Source organism: Lathyrus oleraceus, chromosome 4, assembly GCF_024323335.1.
Source record: "Lathyrus oleraceus cultivar Zhongwan6 chromosome 4, CAAS_Psat_ZW6_1.0, whole genome shotgun sequence".
Classification (NCBI taxonomy): Eukaryota; Viridiplantae; Streptophyta; class Magnoliopsida; order Fabales; family Fabaceae; genus Lathyrus; species Lathyrus oleraceus.
Genome location: NC_066582.1, coordinates 209,024,093 through 209,031,513, shown reverse-complemented (window position 1 = coordinate 209,031,513; position 7,421 = coordinate 209,024,093). Strand labels below are relative to the sequence as shown.

The 7,421-nt window shown below is 31.9% G+C and overlaps 1 long non-coding RNA gene across 2 annotated transcripts; it reads right to left on the bottom strand.

The window, feature by feature from the left end:
* Positions 1 to 3,715: 3,715 nt before the first annotated feature.
* Positions 3,716 to 6,778, bottom strand: LOC127074553 (uncharacterized). 2 transcript variants are annotated; one of them, XR_007786043.1, is made up of 3 exons: positions 6,136 to 6,583; positions 4,484 to 5,614; positions 3,716 to 4,118 (listed from the first exon to the last, which is right to left on the bottom strand). It is a non-coding gene; the product is annotated as an uncharacterized LOC127074553 (long non-coding RNA). The 2 variants fall into 2 exon arrangements; XR_007786042.1 differs by lacking the exon at positions 3,716 to 4,118 and having other exon boundaries at positions 5,100 to 5,614; positions 6,136 to 6,778.
* Between the last annotated feature and the right edge of the window lie 643 nt (positions 6,779 to 7,421).

The following is a 7,421-nucleotide window of genomic DNA, read 5'->3' as shown; positions in this document are numbered from 1 at the left end:
ACTTAGAAAAAATTTGATATGTCAAAAATTTCCAAACTTCTACCTCAAACTTCTCCAAGTTCCAAGCTCCAAATGAAAAAGTGTTGAACATGAAAGTTGTTCCTATTAATCTCACCTTTCCAAAGAGCTAAAATTCATTCATTTTGGACAGGAAATGCATAGGCTGCGCGTGGCATAAATAGGGTGACATCACTTGGCAAGGATCAAACTTCAAACATCAATGTGCACTTGCCTTACAATCCATGCTCAATTCAGACATTTGCCAAAATTGGAATGTGAATTTGAAGGTGCAATTATCACTTGCTTCAGCTATAAATATAGCTTCAATTGCTTAGAAATGAAGACACATGGGCGTCAGCTTTGATCCCCCATTTCAAATCCTCACTTTGCAAAGGATAAGCCTGAAAAATTCTCTTGAATTTGAGATTGAATTTCCACTGTTTTGAAATTTAATTCTCCAGGAATCCACAGCTTCTTAACCATTCAATCCTTCTCCTGCAAGCTAGTGGAGTGAGATCAAGCACAAGCAAGATCAAGATCAATTGAATCCAGAACTACATTGAAGGTATTTTCCAGAAATTTTGAACTCTTCGATTCTCTCAAATTCTTGCTCAATTCTATTGATTCTTTGGTTGTCTGAAGTCGCACCAATGCAGGCAAGAAGATTGAGTTGCTTTGAGGCCAAATCGAAGAAACTCAATTCATGTACCTCAAATTTCAACTCCATGTATCTCTTAATATACTTGGAGTTAGAGTGAATTGAGGTCGGATTCGAGCTCAGTGCCATTTTTTCTTTAAGATCATATCCTTGTTTTTCATTTTGGTGATGGTTGATGATGGACCAGTCCGGTGAGGTCCACCGGAGAAGATGATCGGAGCTCTGGATCCGGCGATGAGTTGGCAAAACTCTGAACCACATGATCCATCCCTTTTGTTTTAATCTTGAGCATTGGTTTTGATTACTAAAGTTGCCACGCACTGACTAAGGTCTATGGTTGATATCGCGCTCCTGGCCACTTAATCTGCCACCTCAATTAATGAGGGAGATCAATTGGTCCACGTATTTTTGATTTTCTGAATTTTTATTTTAATTGCATTATTTTCAATAATTCATATTAAATTCAATATTGATTCAAAAAATATGGGACTTTCACCAAAAAAATTCAAATATTTTTCTCTTTCATATTCTGAATTAAAATTATTTTTTGGATCATTATTAATATTTTTCATGAATTAATTGATTTTGCATTTGTTTTTAATTGTTTAAAAATATTTTTAAATGTCCAAAAATTATGAAATTTTTCTCCAAGGTCCTTTGACCTTGTTTGACCTATGATAAATCTCATGGCCATTTCTTTGGTGTTTTGATGAGATTTTAGGAATTGGACAAATCATATTTGATTTAAATGCACTATTTTATTATTTTTAATTGAATAAATGTCAATTATTTTTGTTGACCACTTGTATTGACTTGTTTGAATTTGCTTGTTGTTTTCGGGCCTTGGTCAAGGTTGATTTGATTTTGTCAAATTGATATCATTGGATTTAGGGGATTGATGGAATGTACGTTCCATCTCCCAAAATGAATGAATGATATTAATTTGGTAAAAGTCCTCCTTTGACCAATTTGTGATTTCATTCATCCCCTTCCCACTTCATCTTATTCCCCTTCTTCATTCATTCACTCCATTTGACCTATGACATCTCAAAGTCCTAATGCTAGTTGATTGAAAAATTAACATGAGTATGGATGAGATTAGGTCACACCTTTTGCATATTCTTTTTGTGTGTGGTATGTTTCATGAGCATAGTCCATTATACTATGTCTCTAACATGCATTAACACCAAAATTCTATTGCCCGGCCTCAAATAGTTGTGACTTCTACATAAGTCCAATTACGATTGCTTAACATAGCGCTAAATTTGTGACATAAAAGGCATAAGCATTCTAGTTAATGAGATTGTAAGTCTCCCCACATTGATGGTATTGTGTGGAAACTTGACCTTCTTTCCTTCCTTTGGAAGATGTTTTGGTTCAAGGATTCATGCTTGTGATAAGTGGGTTGAGTGTTCTCCAAAGAATGTCTTGAAAAGCAAAAGCAAAAACAAAACAAGACTAACTTCTAACTTACTAACTATTAACTTTTAATTTCAAGCTTTTACTTTAATGCAATTCACTTCTAGTACTTTATTTCATTTGCCATTGTTCATATCATTCTAATTGTTTATGTTAATGTAATTTTCTCTTTGTCCACTTGGACCATATTGTGTGATATATTTTGTTTGTGTATACTTTGCTTGTTTGTGTGGTCTTTGACCATTAATGTACATAATAATAACAAAAACCTTAAAACATTTTGAGTGGACTGTTGGCTTGATCTTGGACAAATAGACCTAGAATATAGGCAACCTTTCTAAGCTAATGGACTTGGCCAATGCCAACTTATTGAAGAACCAAGTGCTTGAAATTGGAAATTCATCTGATATTTCTTTGGAGACCTCTCTAAGATTCATCTGCAACATGATCATGGTGTAGTTGTTGTTTTGAACCTGTGAGTTATGGAATTCATCTGTTACATGGGCTATTTTGAAGAAGATCATGAAATGGATAAGCTTGGATGAGGCCATCTTTATTTGATGCCTTGCTCTTCAAGATGATATAATTGTGCATTTGTGTGTTGTTTGATTCTAATAGTCCAAGGGAATTCTGGGTTTCTATTGACATACTTGTCTATTGGATTGCTACCCATTTTGTCAGATCTTTTCAACTCTAAACTTTTAATTTTTGTACATAGGATAGTCTCTTCATCTTCTCCCCATTTCTTTAATTTCAAAATCTCTCCCTCCACTTTTAAAAATCTTCTTTGTGTGAACTATTTTTGTTCTAAACTTTGACCACTTTTTGCAAAAAGATAGAAACTTTGGCCTTATGCCATTGCATTTTCAAAATTATTTTCTTAAAATAAACTTGTAAATAAACTTAACTATACTTGACTTAAACTTTCAAAAAGCAAAAAAAGAACTAACTCATTCAAATAATTTTAGGCCTTTGTGCCTTTCAAACTTAAATTTTGTTAAAAATCAATGCACCCATTTTGAAATTTGTATCACGAACTACGAGGTTTTAATCCCTCATTTTTATGTTGGTACTAGGCACAAGTCCGAAGGTCTTGTCAAACACAAAAAATGTAATTAATGAATTCTTTTCTCATCTCCCCATTCTATTCGTTTGTAAACATCACTTTGTACAAAATACATATGCACACAAAAAGGGCTCCCTAGGAGTACCTAGGACACTTTGGGTGCTAACACCTTCCCTCTGCATCAGTTGTTACTGATCAACACAGAAGAATCAGAGGTGGAAGATCAGTCAAGTTACTCCCTTTAGAAGCAAGGTTTTGGGGAGTCATGGTAATTAGGGATAATATTGGTCACTGAATTCAACGTAAACATTTCCTTATTGCCATTTTCAAAATTGTAACATTCCATGGAGCTACGCCATTTGTGTGTTACCATTCTTGAATAAAATACAAGTTTTGCCTAGCAATCATTGTTAATTGTGTTCTTCTATGTTTTTCTTTGTTATGCAAAGTGTCACTTATTCGTTTATAATGAAATTTTGAAACTTGAAAAGAAATAAAAACGTATTGAAAAACAACAAAATTGCTTTGATATATGTGAAAACCAAGAGAAAATCATTTGTTTTCCCGAAAGTCTCAAGGTTGCAGGAGCACTCCTAAATCACCAACAAGAATCTCTATGGAGCACAACCTATTAATCATATGGAAGGATTACCCTTTGGCTAGTTATAACTGTCAATCTTAGTAGATTCACCTCTGGATACACTTATTACTTGTACTGATTGGAGTTATTGGTGTTGAGGAATCAAAATATCTATAAACAGTCCCTACAAACTCCCAATCTGCCTATCGCCAGCATTACATATCATGAACATTCATATATCATGCATAAAACAAAAAAATCAAATCATGCATGGTTTAAAAGGTACTTTGTACTCATTTGCGTTGCCCATTTGGTCTTGTCGTTGATCGTTATCCCTTGACCCAAAGTCCAGTTGTCACTGGAACTTCATCCAAAGTCCAATCGTAATGGGAATCCTGAAGAATTCAGTTGTCACTGGTGTTATCTCCAATCCGATTGTTATGGGTATGTATAGTTCAATTGTCATTAATATCTTGTCGAAAATCCAATTGTTATTTGGTACCCTTAAAATCTAGTTGTTACTAGTATCATTTCAAGAGCTCAATTATCATTGGAGTCTCTGGAATTCAGTTGTTACTGGCGTTATCTTCAAAAAAATCTAGTTATTACTAGTATCATTTCAAAATATAATTGTCATCGGTATCTACTTAAAGTCCAGTAGTAACTGACACTTTATTTTTAAAATCAAATTGTTGTTGGTTTTCTCTAAAAGTCCAGTTATAACTGACACTTAGTTGGAAAATACAATTGTAATTGGTACCTGAAGTTTGATTGTTGCCAACATTATGTAAAGTGTAGTTGAAGCTATCACAAATCCGTTAGAAGCTGGTTGTGATCCATTGCTTACGGTCCGAGTCCAATTGTTGGCTTATACAGAGAGTTTGATTACCCTGTTTTTCCTGACGGTTCCTAGAAAGTCAGAAGTGAATCTTCATTTTAAGGAATTCCTAGAAGCTTGGATGTTATTCTTGTTGAAAAACTTCAATGATGTTTTATTTGATTGATTTCTTCATAAAGAATCATCATAGTTTGTTTTGTATGGATGACTTTCTAATGAGTAAGCTCCAAAGTTTTGTGTGGATGCCTTTCTAATGAGAAAACTCCAATGTTTTGTGTGGATTATCTTCTAGTGAGAAAACTCCAATTTATTATTGTCTTGGATAATTTCTCTATTAAGAATTTCCAAAAATCTCTGATTGGATGAATTTCTTATGAGAAATCTCCAGAACTGACAAATATACTCTAAAGTGTCATTAGGTCATATATGAACCTGTTAATAAATCATACTTTGAATATTCCCCAACGTCTTTTCCCATTCAATTTATTATCCCTAGTGTGTCTTCACCCTTTGGTCTTTGTCTGATTCTTGTGGATCGTTGTTGCAATATTTTCATCATTCTCCACAAGTTTGCTTATCATCTATCATAAAAAAAATCACGCTAGGGCTTATCATATCCCCAACAAATCAAAGAGAAGTCATTCAGCTCATAACATAACATGTCATTGCATATAGGGGCAAATGTGGGTCTTATGTATTTAAATACCTTTCACCCTAATTTCATGAGGATTTCCACCACTCATGCTATCTGGTAAAGATATTTAAATAGGGGCAACTGTCATACCCTAAATTTTGTCCCACCTAAAGTCATTCATGTGCATTTACCCATTGACATTCATTCATCTGCAACTAAGTCATTCACTCGCATACCATGTTTATGTAGTCATTTCATTCATCTGCATCTCATCATTCGAACTGATTCTTTATGACTGTTTCATCTGGTTGTAAAGATTTCATTTCGCATACATAAGACTAAGAGCTAGTTTGTCTTTTTTTTCCTCTACACAACCAGAACTCTGCTCTCTTTGGCTTGGACAGATTCTTGTCTTGTTGCTGCAGTAGTTGCAGAAAAGTGCAGTTAACATATTTTTCTAAGCAAAACGTATTTCAAAAAGTCAAGGGCAAAAAGGTTATAGCAGAGAAACATAGGATGAAAAAATAAGCAAAACTTCATCAGAAATTAAATTGAACCAAAACAAAAGATATTTTTATATTCAAATAATCCTAATTTATTTTCTTCAATATAAATAACAAGTGGCAGAAAGTATGAGGGGAGGGGATATTTTTCATTTTCGATTTTCAAAACAGCGAGAATTTGAAGAAAAAAAAAATTCCAAACGAGGAACCCAAAAAATTTCCAAGTAAATCTGAGATAATATTTTCTCAATCAGTTAGAAACTCAAATTTATCTCCCAGATTTAATCTCAAACACAAAAATTTATTAAGCAAATATAGCAACATGCAAACTTTAAACATTGCAACAACATTTTTTAATAACACGAACATAAACCAGCAAATACAGAGAGAGGAAGATCCAAACAAAAAATAAGATTTAGAGGGCGGAAATTTCTTACCTGAATCTAGGTATTTCTTTACTCCTTTGTTAATCTTTGTTGTTTTGTCTTCAATCCCTTTTACGTGTCGAAATCCATAAGCTTGTCTTTTGAATGTTGTTGTTAGTTGCTTTTTTTTTTAATTGTGTTGTGATTTCTGAGGGGGACGACCTCCTTTTAGGTTGAGATTTTGATAAAATGGGGTTCAAATTCATAACAAGCATGAAAAAATAAGGAGGTTTATTTTGGGAAAGTAAAGTTTTGAGGTAGGGAACCGCTACAGGGGACGGCGGCGGAGCCGACCGCCTTTCTCCAACAAGGGCATTAAAGAGGTTGTATTGGTTTGATTGATATCTCATCATCATTGCAAAGTAACTGATAAGTTGGCAATGTTATCTCATCATCTTGAGATTGTATTTTGATTTAAATGACTAAATAAATAATTTAATACAGTTTTGCAGCATTGATAGTATAAATAATATTAAATAAAATTGATATGTGTTTATAGTATTGTGAGATAATAATAATAGGAAATAGTATTCAATCAGAATTATGATATCATAATGTAGTAATTGTTAACGTTTGTGCTACAATATCAAAGAGAATAGTAGAATCTATAATTAATGTGTTCTGGTATGTGTATAATTTGTATGTCATTATGTGATAATAATTGGGGTATAGAGCAAGATGTACATGAAAAGCATGATTATTTGTAATGTTGTAATTAATAATGAAATGAATAAATTTATTTTATTTCTTACAACTTTTCTTTTTTTTTTATCAGTAATATTAGTAATATAAAAAAAATTATTTATTCTATAGTTTTTTTTATTTTCACTTATTTATTTCAAACAAAAATTTAAAAAAGTTAACTTAATTATTTTCATTATTATTTTTAGATTGTGTTAAAAAAATAAAAATAAAAAGGATTAATTTAGTTATTTTCGTTATTATTTTTAAATTATGTTAGAAAAATAAATAAAAAGTAGATTTAATTTCTTTTCTTTTGTTATTTTTAATTATGTTTTGAAAAGAAAAAAAAGAATATTCAATTGTTTCATCATCAAATTTTTTTTAGTAAAATAATTTGTATACGCTTAATGTTAAGTTGGTCTTATTTTCTCACATCATTTTACTAGACGTGAAAAAATATATTATTTTATTTTTCTCCAACTTAATTTCTTGTTATTTTCTCTAAATGTTTGAATAACTATAGAATTATTATTTTCAAATAATGTCGACTTCTTTGTAGTTTTATTTGTTATTGTTAGAATATTATGAATAAATAACTAAATAAATATCTAGTA